This window comes from Magallana gigas, chromosome 5 (assembly GCF_963853765.1).
Source record: "Magallana gigas chromosome 5, xbMagGiga1.1, whole genome shotgun sequence".
Taxonomy (NCBI): Eukaryota; Metazoa; Mollusca; class Bivalvia; order Ostreida; family Ostreidae; genus Magallana; species Magallana gigas.
In genome coordinates this window covers 4,088,724-4,103,923 of record NC_088857.1, presented here as the reverse complement: position 1 = coordinate 4,103,923, position 15,200 = coordinate 4,088,724, and the positions used below count along the sequence as shown (strand labels likewise).

The 15,200-nt window shown below is 32.3% G+C and overlaps 1 long non-coding RNA gene across 1 annotated transcript; it reads left to right on the top strand.

The window, feature by feature from the left end:
• Positions 1-288: 288 nt before the first annotated feature.
• LOC136275443 (uncharacterized) lies at positions 289-5,672 on the top strand. The gene is made up of 3 exons (XR_010714007.1): positions 289-454; positions 5,330-5,379; positions 5,534-5,672. It is a non-coding gene; the product is annotated as an uncharacterized lncRNA (long non-coding RNA).
• Positions 5,673-15,200: the final 9,528 nt, after the last annotated feature.

The following is a 15,200-nucleotide window of genomic DNA, read 5'->3' as shown; positions in this document are numbered from 1 at the left end:
CTCTCGAAATTCAGCGTGAAATGTGAGGCGGTCCCAAAAGAGTTGTTCTTTTTCCCCGTCACACTGCAGGTTTTTACAAATGAGAATTTTACCCAAATGATGTAATGAAAGCAAATGAAAAGAAACCGCTCTGCCTTGCTGTTCAGCAAGTGTCAGATGCGGCGGACAATTAATACTTGTCGTCCAATTAATTGTATGGTCACAATTTGTTCATTCCGGTCATTTTATTTGTGACAAAAATTAGTGGTGGACATTAATAATTACTACATGTACGCTTATTGCTGTCACTGTGGGTTTTACGCTTGGGCGAAACTTGAGATGGGTCCCACTCGCACTGACCCTATGTTAAGGTCCTAGAAGCTGACTTTGTGTAACGTCGTCATTTAATCTGAAGTTGGAAAATAAGGGAAATTTCTCTTGGGGGATGTTTCAGATGAAAATGAAAAATGTCACAGTATTTATTATATTTTTATTTGCCCTATTGTGAATTAACTTTTGGTATGTGTGTTGCTATCTGAAGATTTCATTATATATACATTTTTTCTGACCAATAGGATCCGATATGTTATATATACATTAAATAAATTCATGAAAAGAAAAAATCATACGGAAAGTAATTCCAGCATCCTATTGACATTTGCATGTAATATTTTTTATTACTTATTAAACTGAAAATATACCCAATTTAGTGTTGATTTGGGAGAGAGAGAGGCGTACCATCATACAAGTATGATATAAATGTAGCAATGTCCTTCTTAGTCATTTCATATCATTTTTATATTGATATATTATATCAAAATTTGGTTTGGTATTTCAATGCAATAGGTAAGCCATGTACATATTTCTTCATTTCTTAAAATAATCAAAAGTTATTATTAATTCATTTGTCTCGGAATACTAGTATTTAAAAAACGTTTGGGCTTCATACAACAATAATGAAGAAGTTTGTTAACATATTGGTACATCTATTTAACTCGGACCAAATCCGACTGTTTTTTGGGTTCAGTCTAATTAAACAACTTATGAAATTTGTTCAGTTCGCTAAAACCTATAATATCCGCTGTTTTTAAATCTAAAAAAGTCCGGACGACTCAAAGCATCGTACAACATGTATCTAGAGGAGGCAGAGTGTTCAACAAATTAACCATAAGATCTACCTTAGACTTTTAGATGTGATATGTTAAGCAATATAAAGTATTATTTAGTCAACAAAATCCCTATATAATTTTTTTTTAACTTAAGGAAGGAGTCTTTTCTGATTTTCGACTTGTCGAATATAAATTTGATTAATTGTTCATTAAATTGAGATGAAAGGAAATTAAAATAGTATATTTTTCTTTCTTATTTACTATCATACAAGTTGACATAGAAAAACTAATCAATGTTTAGAATCTAACAAGGACTATAATTTTGGCGTAATATCGGCGTAGGAAAATATCAAATGTTTCGCAATTCAGAATTGCAGCAGATTAGCGAGTCTGTTTTAGCATTTTAAAAACAATAACATTAATGTAGGATTTCTTTTACTAATGTGAGCTAATAATATGATACTTGGGCTTCAGAATATGTTTTTAAAATATAATTTGCCTATCAAATAACATTTTTATAAGCTTTATAAAGCGCCCATTCTATACATTGATTTTTGTGGAAAAAATCACTATTATAAGTTTTTCTCTCTTATTAAATGGTCAATATATCGGCTTTTCTGTCAGTTTATATCTTTATATAAAATCTTCATAAAACATAAAAATCAGAAATATTTTATTATTGGAAACATAAAAAAATAATCAAAATTTAAGAAAATTAGAGGAAATGCGGGCTAAGCAATGTCAATTTTAGTATAAATATTTATTCCTATTTAGAAGTATAAGCTGGTAGACATTCAGTGGTGGATGGAATGTCTAATACCTATGATACCAGTGCAGCCTTAGTCTGATTTCGTACATTTTAAACCATTAATGAATTTTTTTGCCATACCCGAGGTATCTTCTTTGCGTACAAAAATAGCTGTACGGAACACAAAAACGAAAACGTCCATCTTTTTTAGCCTACATATCTTCCACGTAATCTTTTATAATAGGGTTGTCCAAAATTGTCTCCCCCTCCCCCCCCCCCTCCCGTGTTTGTCCAAAAAAAAATTCCAACTTTTTTTTTGGCCAATATTGTTTCAATTGACAATATTTTGAAATTACACGTTTGTCATTGAGATGTCGATTGTCTAAAGTAAATCAAGTGTTATTATGGTATGAAATTAACTTACTAGTGCGTGCTATAAGGGGATATAACAGATGCATTTGCATACTTCCGCAGTCTCAGTTTTAGTTCCTCATTTAAGAAAAAGAAACTCGAAATTTAAGAGGGGTATCAAATGATTTTACTGTATGATAAAAAATATCGATAATAACATTTAGTCAATTGATGAATTAAAAGCCAACGTATACATTTAGTTCTCTTTATTACACTTATGAAACAAACTGAATGATTCCCCGAGGAAAAATAATTACAAGTAATATTTGCTAAAAGAAATTACGACCGTATTTTAATGATGGAAAAAATATTTCCTAGCTTTGCTATATTGTAAGGTATTGCAAAGCTATACCAGAAGCATATAGTCTTCATGGCACATGTATCTACAAGTACCTAAATGCAAAAAAATGTTAATGAGGCCAAGTTCAACCTCAGTAACTCACGCCATCCAAATTACAGGAGTCAGATCCTGGCCTCGCTGTGAACCGGAGCCACTAATTAGATTTCTGGGAGCTGGTCAGTGCCAACCAATGACAGAAAATGAAGACGAATTCACGTCCCTAGCTAAAGAAATAGACATCGATTTTTGGAGATGAGATTAAAAGTGGAAATACTGTCTCGTTTAAAAACTCATCAGCAGTTTTAATGGAATTTAGAATAAGTTCTCACTTTTCCTCTTTTCGATATTATCAAGAGAGGTGTTACACGGTTTCCAAATTAAAACAAGTGTTTTTTTATGATTCTGGAGTCTTGTTTTCATCGGTGCCATATCTGAAATAGCTAATTTTGTAACTCTTTCCCTGGGGTGTATTATGTTAACAAAGAGATATTTATGTTGGGATGTTTAAAATATTCTGACATGCATTTCTAATATTTGTCAAGAAGGGTGATTATAAACGTTTTCCTGTTGACTATAATATCTTTAAGTTGTTACTTCATGAAATATAAAAGAAACATGGCATTTGATCATCAGTTAAATAACCCACGATCTACCATGTCAAATCAGAATAAGTCACAGTTTCAGGTTTCCCCGCTGTAATAAGAACACCGGTCCGTACAATCGACGGATTTGTGAGCACTCGAAACCTTCTAAGATCTTTTTACCAAACTTGGCAAAAATGAAGTGTTAATCTATGGTTGAAATACTTTAAAACGATTTCGCAGAGGATTGAATGTCGAGCGAAATGCAGCGACATTCAATTTGTTGGCTAATATCTTCTGTCAAGTGGGGGCTGAAAAAGCGACTCAACAGGTGCTCGAGGAAATTGCGTGTTAAATGTCATCTCCGCACCCCGCGCTGACCCCCAAGGACAGGTGAGGGGGTGCATCCCTTTGTATGCCCAGGGGTGGTGTTTAACTCTTCTTCGTTCAACGTCTGACAGACACGTGTCAACCTTTGTACACGTTCACACCGAACACTTTCAACACAATGTTTTTTTTTATTATTTATAACGCAGTAAGTAACGATTATTAGTATGCTAATATTTACAATGAGTTTGAAGTCATTGATAATATATCATAAAGTACATTAATAATTTATCCCGTATATAAATATCTTTTAAAATGATCATCATATGGCGAAAACATTTGTTCACGAAATAATTATTGACTTTTCTTTAAATAATAGCAATATACATTTCATATTTGACAAAAATAACATGTAGATAATAAAAAAGATGTCATATTTCTGATTTGAATATCATTCATACATCTTTTTTACGATATCTCAACATTGGATTCATAAAGGAATACAGCGTGTTGTTAATATTAATGAAAAATCCATACCATTTCCACACTTTGCACAATATCGTAAAATACGGGATGTGATCTATTGTTTGTATGTAAGGGTTTTGATGACGATAAAAATATTTAAGATCAAGGAATTGATTAACAAAACAATTTGTTTTCCATCTGTGCGTCTTTATCTAAAAATGCATCTAAGACGGAACTAACAGGGTCCGTTAGTGTTTATAGTGTCTACTAGTATTTGATCATCGGTAATTGTAAAGAAGAAATGCGTATACACCATAGCTATTACTGATATTGTTTGTACAGTACAACATGTGATGAATTGTAAAAATCGCATGCTTAATGTATGATCCTTCTAAGATGGTGCAAAACTTTTTCTTCCTAATCTGCAACAACTGACATAGTTTAGTATGATTCATAGTACGGATGGTTCTTCAGGATAAACCCATTCTAGGTTACCCGATGCAAAAGTCAGGGTGATAAATGGCTTTCTTTGGTCTGTCTAATTCCGATTCCGTTCCCAGTTCTTATTCAAATCATTTCCTAAGATGAAAGCGCCCACAGAGGAAGCGAAATAAATCTGTAAAGGGAGATGAGGTTCTTTGTGGGCTATCAGATTCCAAGTCAATCGTACCCACCCTCCCAGACACCGGGCCTGCGCGCGAATACACCCAGTTCCTTTAGCTCCCCAAAATCACAGCGGCATATCTTTTTGAATCTTTATTTTTAAAATCGGTTATATATATAATTTCACTCGATAAAAACGTTTTAAAATGTTTGGTATTTTGTTAAATTTTGTTAAAATACATGAAAATAAAAATGTTACGAAAGTTATAGTAAATATATAGAGTAAAAAATAAGATACAAAATTGGCATAATTTATGCATATCTGTTATATGAAAGCAATTTGCTGCATTGAAAATACGCTGATTACAAAATTGATTTACAACAGTATAACGCTCAATATCCAGGGGAGTAAAGAATAACCAAACTGTAAATTCTAGCACTTTGTTAGGTTCCATATTGCAGATTTTATACCCGTTACTCTTGAGATAGCAACTAAAAAAGCAGATACAATTTGTGAAAACACAATTTAAACTAGTCAGTTTTTGGTCGGAATATTCAATATTGGAAAAAATTTTGCCCTTAAAGGCTGATTAATTGACAATGAAATGGGAAAAAAGTATCTCGTCACTTTATTCCGGTCATTTAATGTTTTGGCATGTTCATGACAAATTCTGATGTTTAACATAATGTAATCCTAGTTTTTGATAAACTTTTTATTAGAAGTCTTGATATCAGTAATCTTAGCCTTCAACTTGATCTATTTCAGTCTATCATTGTCAAGTCAATGTCAGCTCTTACACACTGATGACATACAGTGTAAGTATGGCTCATAAAGGTTCGCAGAAATTCAATGCAGAAATGCCTATCATGCTTTGTCAAAGGTGTCCTTATTAATGTAGAGATAAGTTCGCCCTCTCTGAAGAGCTTTTCCTGGATCTGTAATGTGATGGATTAGAATTTGCATTTTCAGATCAAGGACAGACTGCTTGTGGATGAGACTGTGTAGGACAGAGAAAATGAGGACCTATCCGACCTCATATTTTAATTGTGTTTTCATCATTAACATCTAATTGAACGAGTTCGTGAACAAAAACATGTAATAAATCAAATGAAACTTCATTCTGTGAATTTATGGAGATCTGCAGAAATGGGTCTTTGACTTTCGTCGTCTAGACTGTTTCTGCGACACCGAAAACAGATCAACATAGCTCTCTAAATAATTGTAGATTCTGTCGATTCGTCTCAATATCTGGTAGATTTCTTTAAAAGTGAAATCACCCGATTTTCCTTTATACTGTTATTGGTTTATTTTTATCTCAAAAAGTTGAAGTTTTATCCATTGGAAATTGAAAACACTGCTGCATTATTATCGCATTGAATCATGATTTTTTTTAAGTATACACTCTCATAACTGCAGCGGTGTGTGCATACAAATTGAGTAACGCGCGTTAGCACGTTATGAAAATGTGTATGCACACACCGCTGCAGTTATGAGAGTGTATACTTCAAAAAATCATGATTTAATGCTTATATTTACATTTTTTTAACTTCTTGCCTTGTCTGCAAATGTGATTCATACCTTAAAATTACTATCTTATCCTAAGGGTAAGTTAATATTAATGGAAGAGCCGCAGTAACAGCCACAAGCGTGAACTTTGATTTTTGCTTGTGACGTTGCAGTTTACAGCGTTCAACGTTTGTGACGTCATAATAAAACTCGTCTTTTTGACCTTTGACTACTTGTTGCATTTAGAGGCATTTGAAGATCACAGAATTTAATGGAAAAACACAGTAGAATGTAAATATTAATCAATACACGAAATATCGCCATTTAACAGCGACCATAAAATATGTTCCAATGGCCGACCAAGCGGCTTAACGAAACGATTTTAAGCGGATTAATTCATTATACAATGCTTTGGTACAGTATGCAGTATTATAGCACTGCTGCCAGAGTAGACAGTAGTTAAAGAGAATTTTATTAATTAATTGGTAACTTCTTTGCAACTTACCGTCTCAGATATATAATAGAAAGGCTGAAACAATGGTATGGATTATCCTCTAAATGTCATATAATTGTCTCATTGTGGACATTAAACAGTGATTAATTAATTATTCTAGCTGCATGGATTCTTCTGAAACACACAGTTATTAAAGTACAATTCAATTATTTTGCTAGATTCTGCCTTCTGTAGTTTAAACTTCAAGTTTGAAGAAGGAATACAAATCTGTCTATTCTCTTGGACCATATCGTCCACAATCACTAAAGTTCCCGACAAAATTCTATTTTCTATTTTTGAATTTCCAATCATTCAAAATTTAGTTTCTAGTTTTGGATTTTGCTTAAAAAAACACACAATATAGAAATTATAAGAAGGAATAGGAAAGTGGAAAAAACCAAGATATTTTACCCCCAATATAAAGTGCACACAATTATTTGTGATCAATCAATGCTTATTCATAGGAAGACGGGCAATGTTTTGAAATATAATTTATCTCTGTTTTTTCTGCCTCGAGCTCGTTTGATAGGTTAAACAAATGCGCCTGGCATTATATTTAAATATCGTACAAATTAAGTTAAAGTATAAGTTATGAATTCAATTTCTACCATTGTTATATCTGTAAGATACATGTAATTTTAAATAATTAACACGACTTAGGATAGTTTAGGCTTCTTTATAGGTAAAAAAAGAAATCCATTCCTTTCAGACTTTGATCTTATGGTCGAGTCCTGCTGTCATTGTTTACAACAAAAGTATTATAGAGTATATGCAGTAATTCTAAAATTATCTATGCGATATTAATTCAGCAGAGTCACTAAAAAAAGGGTTAAAAAGTTTTAATTAACCTACCGATCGACTTAGTGCTTCTTTAATGATAATTTTAAAAAAGAATTCTCGTTAAAGTGTTAGGAGCCTGACCAATCATTTGTAGCGAAAGTAACAATTATCGATCAAGTTTGTAGGAAAAGTGTACATGAACTCGGAACCATCTGGTTCCATAATCATGTTGTTCACTTACGAATTCTATAAAATTGATATGCTTTTACATAGTTTCAATGTTACGAAACAGGTATTCCTGTCACATAATCGAAGGACAAACACTATACAAAATAATGCAAATGATTACTGTCGGATACAGGTTAATTAGAATGATAGGTTAATTAGTACTTTGATCGTGACACATATTTTGCATAAACAAAAAATATGAAGTCACATTTAGCGTGGGCGGAAGAAAGTGATTCTTTTGCAAGACCGAATTTTACGAGTACAGTCTTTCTTCCGCCAAAATATTGATCAGGTAAAAATATTTACGTAAAAGCGACTTCCAAATAATAGCAGTGTGTGTTTTTTAAAATTGTTTTATAGTTGCATAACTATCGACGAGTACGACATTTTTAAACTGACTCCATCCATTTGTTAGTCCAATGTTCAACCTTTTCTTGATTTCTAATACGTTTTGTGAAATGTAGAGTCAGGAGATGTGTAATGCTAGAAAAAAGTCCAAGGGCAAGATTATGGGACACTATATAGGACATTTCTTTTGCGAACAATTAAATTTAACTTATATTTCTGGGCATTTTCTTTGAGAACAATTAAAATTCACTTAGTTTAAACAATATATTTTTAGTAATTAGCATCATACATATTACAGCAACCAAATTCATGTGATCATTTATATCTCAAATGACTTTCAAAATGGCAATCTCGTGGTTTTCCATAATAGTTACTGCGCAGTCCTTTTTATACTAATGTTGTGCATGGATAGTTTTTTGTTAAGTGCTGTGCAATGCAGTCATTATGATTTAATAGCATATGCAGTAAATAAAGTAAAAATACAGTAAACAAAATTTGTTTTTAAATAAAACTTAGTGCGTGTTGTGTATTTTGTTTAAAATAAAAGATTATTAAAACTAACGGACTTTTGAAAGCCTATTTTGACAAAAAAAAACAACATATGAACACGTAAAGTATGATTCCAATTCTATTGACATATGTATTGGACCATTTTAATAACACCGTTTAGCAAGTTTGGCAATTAAAAATCACATTCCTTTCTGTTTTACAGATGCAAAATAGAAAAAAAAGTCAGAACAAAGAAGGGACATGAAATATTTACCATTTCATGATCCATCATCTTTTTGTAGGCCATTAATCATTATCGTGAGATGTCTATGTATTTATTAGAGATAATTAGGAAAGTCATTTGCTAATTTTCGCCAACATAACACATATAAATCAACGTCTTCTCCTGGGAAAAGAAGCAGTGCCTGCCACGAGTTGGTAGAAGCAGTAGAGGCAGACGGCTCAACCAACGGCATGGATCATTGAAATTCACAGACTCATTCACATCAGCAATTAACACAGCTTTTGATATGCCCGCTTCAAAAGTGAAGGTCGTGCAATGCAGAATATTACAAAAGGTTGGCTAAATGAACGTTAGGTCATAACCTTGTTATGCTTTTGTATTAAAGTGTATTTTCGTTCTGTAACCTGAATGATATGACACGGGCTTTATTGCCTTGGATGTATTGGTGGATTACAGGAATAAAATACGATTTGGCGAGAGAAATCTCATAAATGTCAAAACTTAAATATAAAAAAGAATGATTTTAAATTTATTGATAAGGTTGAGTAAAAAAAGATTTATAAAAAATCTTTGATAAAAACTACTTTATGAAAAATTATGATATCAGTATTGATTGGATAATTTTTTGAAATGGGAAAAAATAATTTCTTCCACTGGTTGCATTTTACAATTTTTAGAAATGCAGTATCAGAATATCTTTAAGTTATTAATTTTCTTTATAAACTGGCAATATGCCTCGTAAAAATGACTTTCATCATCCAAATACATTAGGAAGTCGACGAACAAAATGTTGTTCATAGCAATAATAGATAATCCTTGTTTTTCTGTGGGGAAAATTGGGTTTCTTGGAGTGTCTGAGAGTGTCTTAGATAAGTTTTGCCCTTTTTATTGTAGTGCAGCACTTTTTATTGTAGTGCCGCACATGTACATGTTGGACTTTCGGTATTTTAACTGTCATTAATCTGTCGATAATGTTACAGACAATTCCATGTGAGAAGACTGACCATACAGGTTTTATCTATGTTAATACATGTAAATATATGGAACTGGGAACTGTTTTTGTATTGAACTAAATGCTGCGACATCCCCACTCTACATGCACGTGACACTCGGTGGCGGCCTCAACTTCGTTCTCTTGAAGTTCTTGATCCATCAAAGTAAAATTACGGGTAAAATTTTTATTCTCGATAACAAACAACTTGCTCATGAACCCGTCTCTCAAACTTTTGTTCTCAAAGTAAAATTCGGGTCCGGTTATAATTTTTTCATACTCTTGATACCCCTTAATGTTCTTGTTATGTGTACAAGGTCAATAGATGAATATGTAAATGATCCATTTCAAGAACGTGTAAAGTAAATGTGAAACTGAGACTTTATCTACTTGCTATGTTTGTACTTTGTAAGTAAGTCGGCGTTAATAACATTAACACTTTCATAAAAAAAAAGATTGCATTTATCTTCAAAACCAAGGTCTGCATGTTAAAAGATGAAATCCCTAAATATATTTCACCGGCTTCTTTTTATACGTTATATCATAGAAAGTTTGTAACCCCGTTCTTGAAATGAATAAAAATGAATAAGGTTGTAGGACCCTATGGCAGATGATATGTATAATTATAAAGAAAGTAAACAAAACAGTTTACATATAATTGTTTATTGTCAAATTCTCACCAATTTAGCAATAAGAAATGACATCCGTTTAAAATACAACTTACAAATAATGCATTGGCGTAAATGAAGAAAAATAGCATATAGAATCATATCGAACAAGCTTACCGATATGATGTCACGTGACACGAGTAGTAAAGACATGTAACATTATGTAAGGTCAATCGAGTTAACACAAGGTAGACAAATGATGGAGAATGCAACCTAGACGAGAGAAAGAGAGAGAGAGAGAGAGAGAGAGAGAGAGAGAGAGATTTTGACAAAATACATATTGAGCAGCTGAAGGGGGAAAATGTACCAAATTGCGCTCATGTATTTTAAAGGCTTTTAAATGTGAAACAGATCGAAAAGTCTACAGGAATTGAATGTAGACAGTGTACCCCTGACATAAATAATGATTTGTTACTTCCATGTAGTTGGTATATAAAGGTACATATATCAAAGATTGAGTTCATGCTAAATGAAACAAAAATTCCGAAATTTAGATTTTTTGGCATCATACAGGGGGGCCGTATTTCACATCACTCTTTGATGTTAGTTGTTAATTAACTATTTCAGGCTACTTTAATTATTGTACTTTTACAACCAAAATGATCGGAACAAAAATCTCCGTATTTCATCAAACTTTTAATCGCTGGAAGTTTATTTATCGAGATTCATCAATATATACGACTTTAACTAACTTGACAGAGAACACTCGACATCGTCTACAAAAACACAAAATACCCTTTAACAAAGACTGATATGATATCTTTCAAAATGTAAACCATGATTTTTTAATCAGTTTGGATATACAATGTACCTAGCAACAAAGGTCGACAATTTTGGTGTACCTAGCAACACAGGTTGGTAGTACACCAAAACTAGCAACAGAGGTCGACAGTTTGAGATTACTAGGCAACAAATGTCGACAGTTTTGGTGTACCTAGCTATTGAGGTCGACAGTACACAACAAACGTCGACAGTTTGGGGCGCCTGTAAAGTGCGAAACGAAATCGAAACGAAACGAAACGAAATCGAACGAAACGAAACCAATCGAAACGAAACGAAACCAATCGAAACGAAACGAAACCAAAAATCGAAACGAAACGAAACGGAATTTAAACAAAACTAATATCAATTTTGACTACATAAAAATGAAAATAAATTCATTGAAATAAATTTTTGAACAATAAAATATAACTACATGTATGTTTCAGATTGCCGCTGTAAATTTTTGAGCCGATTACCCGAAATTTGCAAAAATTATATTATTCGTTCCGTTTCGATTTTTGGTTTCGTTTGGTTTCGTTTCGTTTCGATTGGTTTCGTTTCGTTCGGTTTTGTTTCGTTTCGTTTCGATTTCGTTTCGCACTTTACAGGCGCCCGACAGTTTGAGTGTACATAGAAACACAGCAGGCATGTTCACGAAAGTTTCCTAAGATATGATCTAAATATGTTCCTAAGATATGACTAAGGAACACCCTAAGATCAACTTAGGACACGACTTAAGATGTAGCTCGACGTTAACTTTGGAACATCTTAAGTTAGGATATCCTAACCTTTTACAACCATTCTTATTTTTCACGTTTATTCATAAATTCGAATTTGAGAGACTTGTGCAGGGATAAATCATCAAACAAGTTGCCAGAGAAAATTGTACGTGGCGGTAGTTACAGGTAACACAATAGGCTTAAAACTAGTAATTCTGAAGTATACATTTTTAAAAAATTACATTTACTTAAATATATATCAGTGAACACTAAAAACTTATAATTAGTTAAAAATACCAAAACAAAAAACAAAACAAAACAAACAAACAAAAAGAAAATAAAACAAATTAAACACAAGAGGCCCATGGGGCCACATCGCTCACCTGAGCAACAATGGGCGTTCAAACGATATTGTGCCGTATGGTCCTTCGGTAGAATAACAAAAAATAATTATTGTAAATTATTCGAATTTTACACTTATTTTTGCATACACGTAATCTTTGACATTGTACCTTCATGAAATACTATTTTTTTTACCAGAATAAGAAAATCCTACGCAAGATATAAAACTAAACATTTGGTAGGAGTACACTGTTAAGTTGTTAACTTCCAATTCCCTATATTTTCGTTCTGCCCCCCCCCCCCCACTTTGTAAAGCAATCAAAATATATGAAAGCATATAGGTATATTTTTTCATCAACTACTTATTAGTTATTGTATTTTTAAAAAAAATATAATAGTTATTGTTTTTTATTTTAAAAATGCTACGTGTGTAGATGTGAAGAAGAAAATTGTACCTCAATGTGCTCAATTCCTCAAATTAAAAACATTCAAAAATTTTATTTGTCTTCTCCATTATAATTAAATGACTGTTATTTACTTCGCGTACAAACCATGATAATTTTCCGCTGTGATATTTTCTTAGGAATAGCGATAATTACTTTATCCCCGCAACAGAAATGTGTCAGAACTATGGAAACTGTTTTAAAGATGTCGTTTTAATATACCCGTGTCTGAAAAACTATCAAAATTGATGTAGATTTCACATTATTTATTGTATAAAGAGGGGGCCCCCGAGAGTAGGTATATACAGTATATCATTCTTTATTTTGTTTGTACAAGTATTTAACATACTCTAATTCATATAGAATTTCTAATGTTCAACCAAAATTTCAGCGTCAATCGTAGAATTATAAGCAAGATACAGAGCTTACAGTTCGCCTAGGTTTGAGTCATATTTTGTTCACATGAGTTTATTACATTCAGCTTAAGATTTTTAACTTGGTATTTCCTATTCAGCATTTAAAATGGGAAAAAGAATGGCCTAAGATTTTCAATTCTTTTATTCACTGAAGACCAGTTCACTGGTATTTGAGGTTCAAAATCAGTTTATACAAATGTACACAAACACAGTCAATGATCACATGTACAGTAGGAGTAATAATGACGAAAAAAGGTTAAGTTTACAATACAATAAGTTGTTAAAGTTGGTTTCTGGAAGAACAGACTTTGAAAATTTTCTTAATAAATATTGACAATTTTTTTAATTTTTTTAATCTTTAGTTTTTAAGATATGTGTACAAACATAGAATTGTGAGCAAATCTCTGTATCTTGCTTATAATTCGAAGCTTAACACTCAAATATGGTTAGTAAATAGAAATTGTAAACAATTAAACACAAGAAACATGCACTATAACAAATAAAGAACACAATTTATTTTTTCGAAATGAATCATATATATACATGTATATACCTACATATTTCCGACAGCGATATCAAACTCTATTTAAACTGAATAAACTCGAGAAAATGCCGAGCATCTCAACATAACCTATTGCATTAATCTACCATTACGCAAAAGATAATGCCGAATTACCGATAGAATGAATTGTATTTCAGTACTTTTTTGATACATCAGATTTTGCTTAATTTGCGCAGGTAAACAGTTAACTGTTTGATTTACCGAAGTCTCTGTTTGATTTGATACGTAAAAATCACGAAATACAGACGATAGTTCCCAGGTTATACAAAACATAAATAATGAAAACGAAACGAAAATCAGAACAAGCTAACACCAACGTCATGTGTGAAAACTGTCAACGCATTGAAATATATAGCCTCAATTTACTTCACAAAATCGGCACAAATATATTTTGCATGTTTCAAAAATTTCCCTTCATTCGTGAACTGTTGCACAACAAGCAAATTCATCATAGTCAGATCGACCCTTTTTCGTATAATGTCATGGCTGCTTTAAACAAAGAACCTCGTTTTAGAAGTATGGAATACGAGTCTTGGTAAAATGGGTATGCAAACCCGGGCCGTGGCAAAATAAAAGCCAAGGCAGATCGGCAATCGTCAATTCCAAATACTCATTATTTTGCAGCAATATTTACAGCAAATACAAATATACTGGTCCATCAAATATCCTGAAATTTTAATCAGATTGGCAGATTAATAACTGCCAATCTTTTGTTTTGCCCAGGCCAAGTCTTGTCTACCCATTTTACTGGATGCCGAACCCGAAGCTATTAAACTGATTGAAACACGCCTTTCCTTTATTATTATTTTCGTAATAACTCAGATTTGAAACAGAATTAGACCTTAATTTTTGCAATTTATATTTTCCTTCCCATAAGGATAATTTATGCTAAACTACGTTGAATTGGAATCAGTAGTTCTTTAGAAGAAGATTTTTAAAAATGCACCCCCCTTTTTCTACAGTTCCAAGGTTTTCTTCGCTTTGAATACAGATCGGACTTTTATTTCTGCAATTTATATTCGCCCTCCCATAAGGATGCTTTGTGCCAAATTTTGTTGAAATTGGATAAGCGGTTTTAGAGAAGAAGTTCAAAATGTAAAAAGTTTACAGACGGACAGACGGACGACGGACAAAAGGTGATCAGAAAAGCTCACTTGAGCTTTCAGCTCAGGTGAGCTAAAAATAATAAACAGCACCACCAGAAATCCAAATTACTGCTTTTTTCGATGAAAATATCTATCAGGAAATTGACTAACACGCAAATAATTATTTAAATAACACGTGTCCATTCTTTGAGTGTAAATTAACAGTTGATAATCTTGTCATTCAAGTATATGTTATACATGAACATGCACTTTTCATAGAATTTAACGTTACATGTAGAAACACAACCAATCCCCCTTTAATCTGTTATATATAGAAAACACCATGGTAAATAAGAAATAGGTTGTAATATATCTATAAAAAAAAAATTAAAATACAGTTTATTCAACATTACGTTTTTTTCAAAGATTATTTTTTCAGAGTGAGAAAAATTCGAATGATCACGCATGGCTTACATAAACCGATGTTTACTTTTTAGCCAAGGAAATTTGAATAATCTTATCCAAAAGTAATCAAAACAATGAATGTAACTTACTTAGTG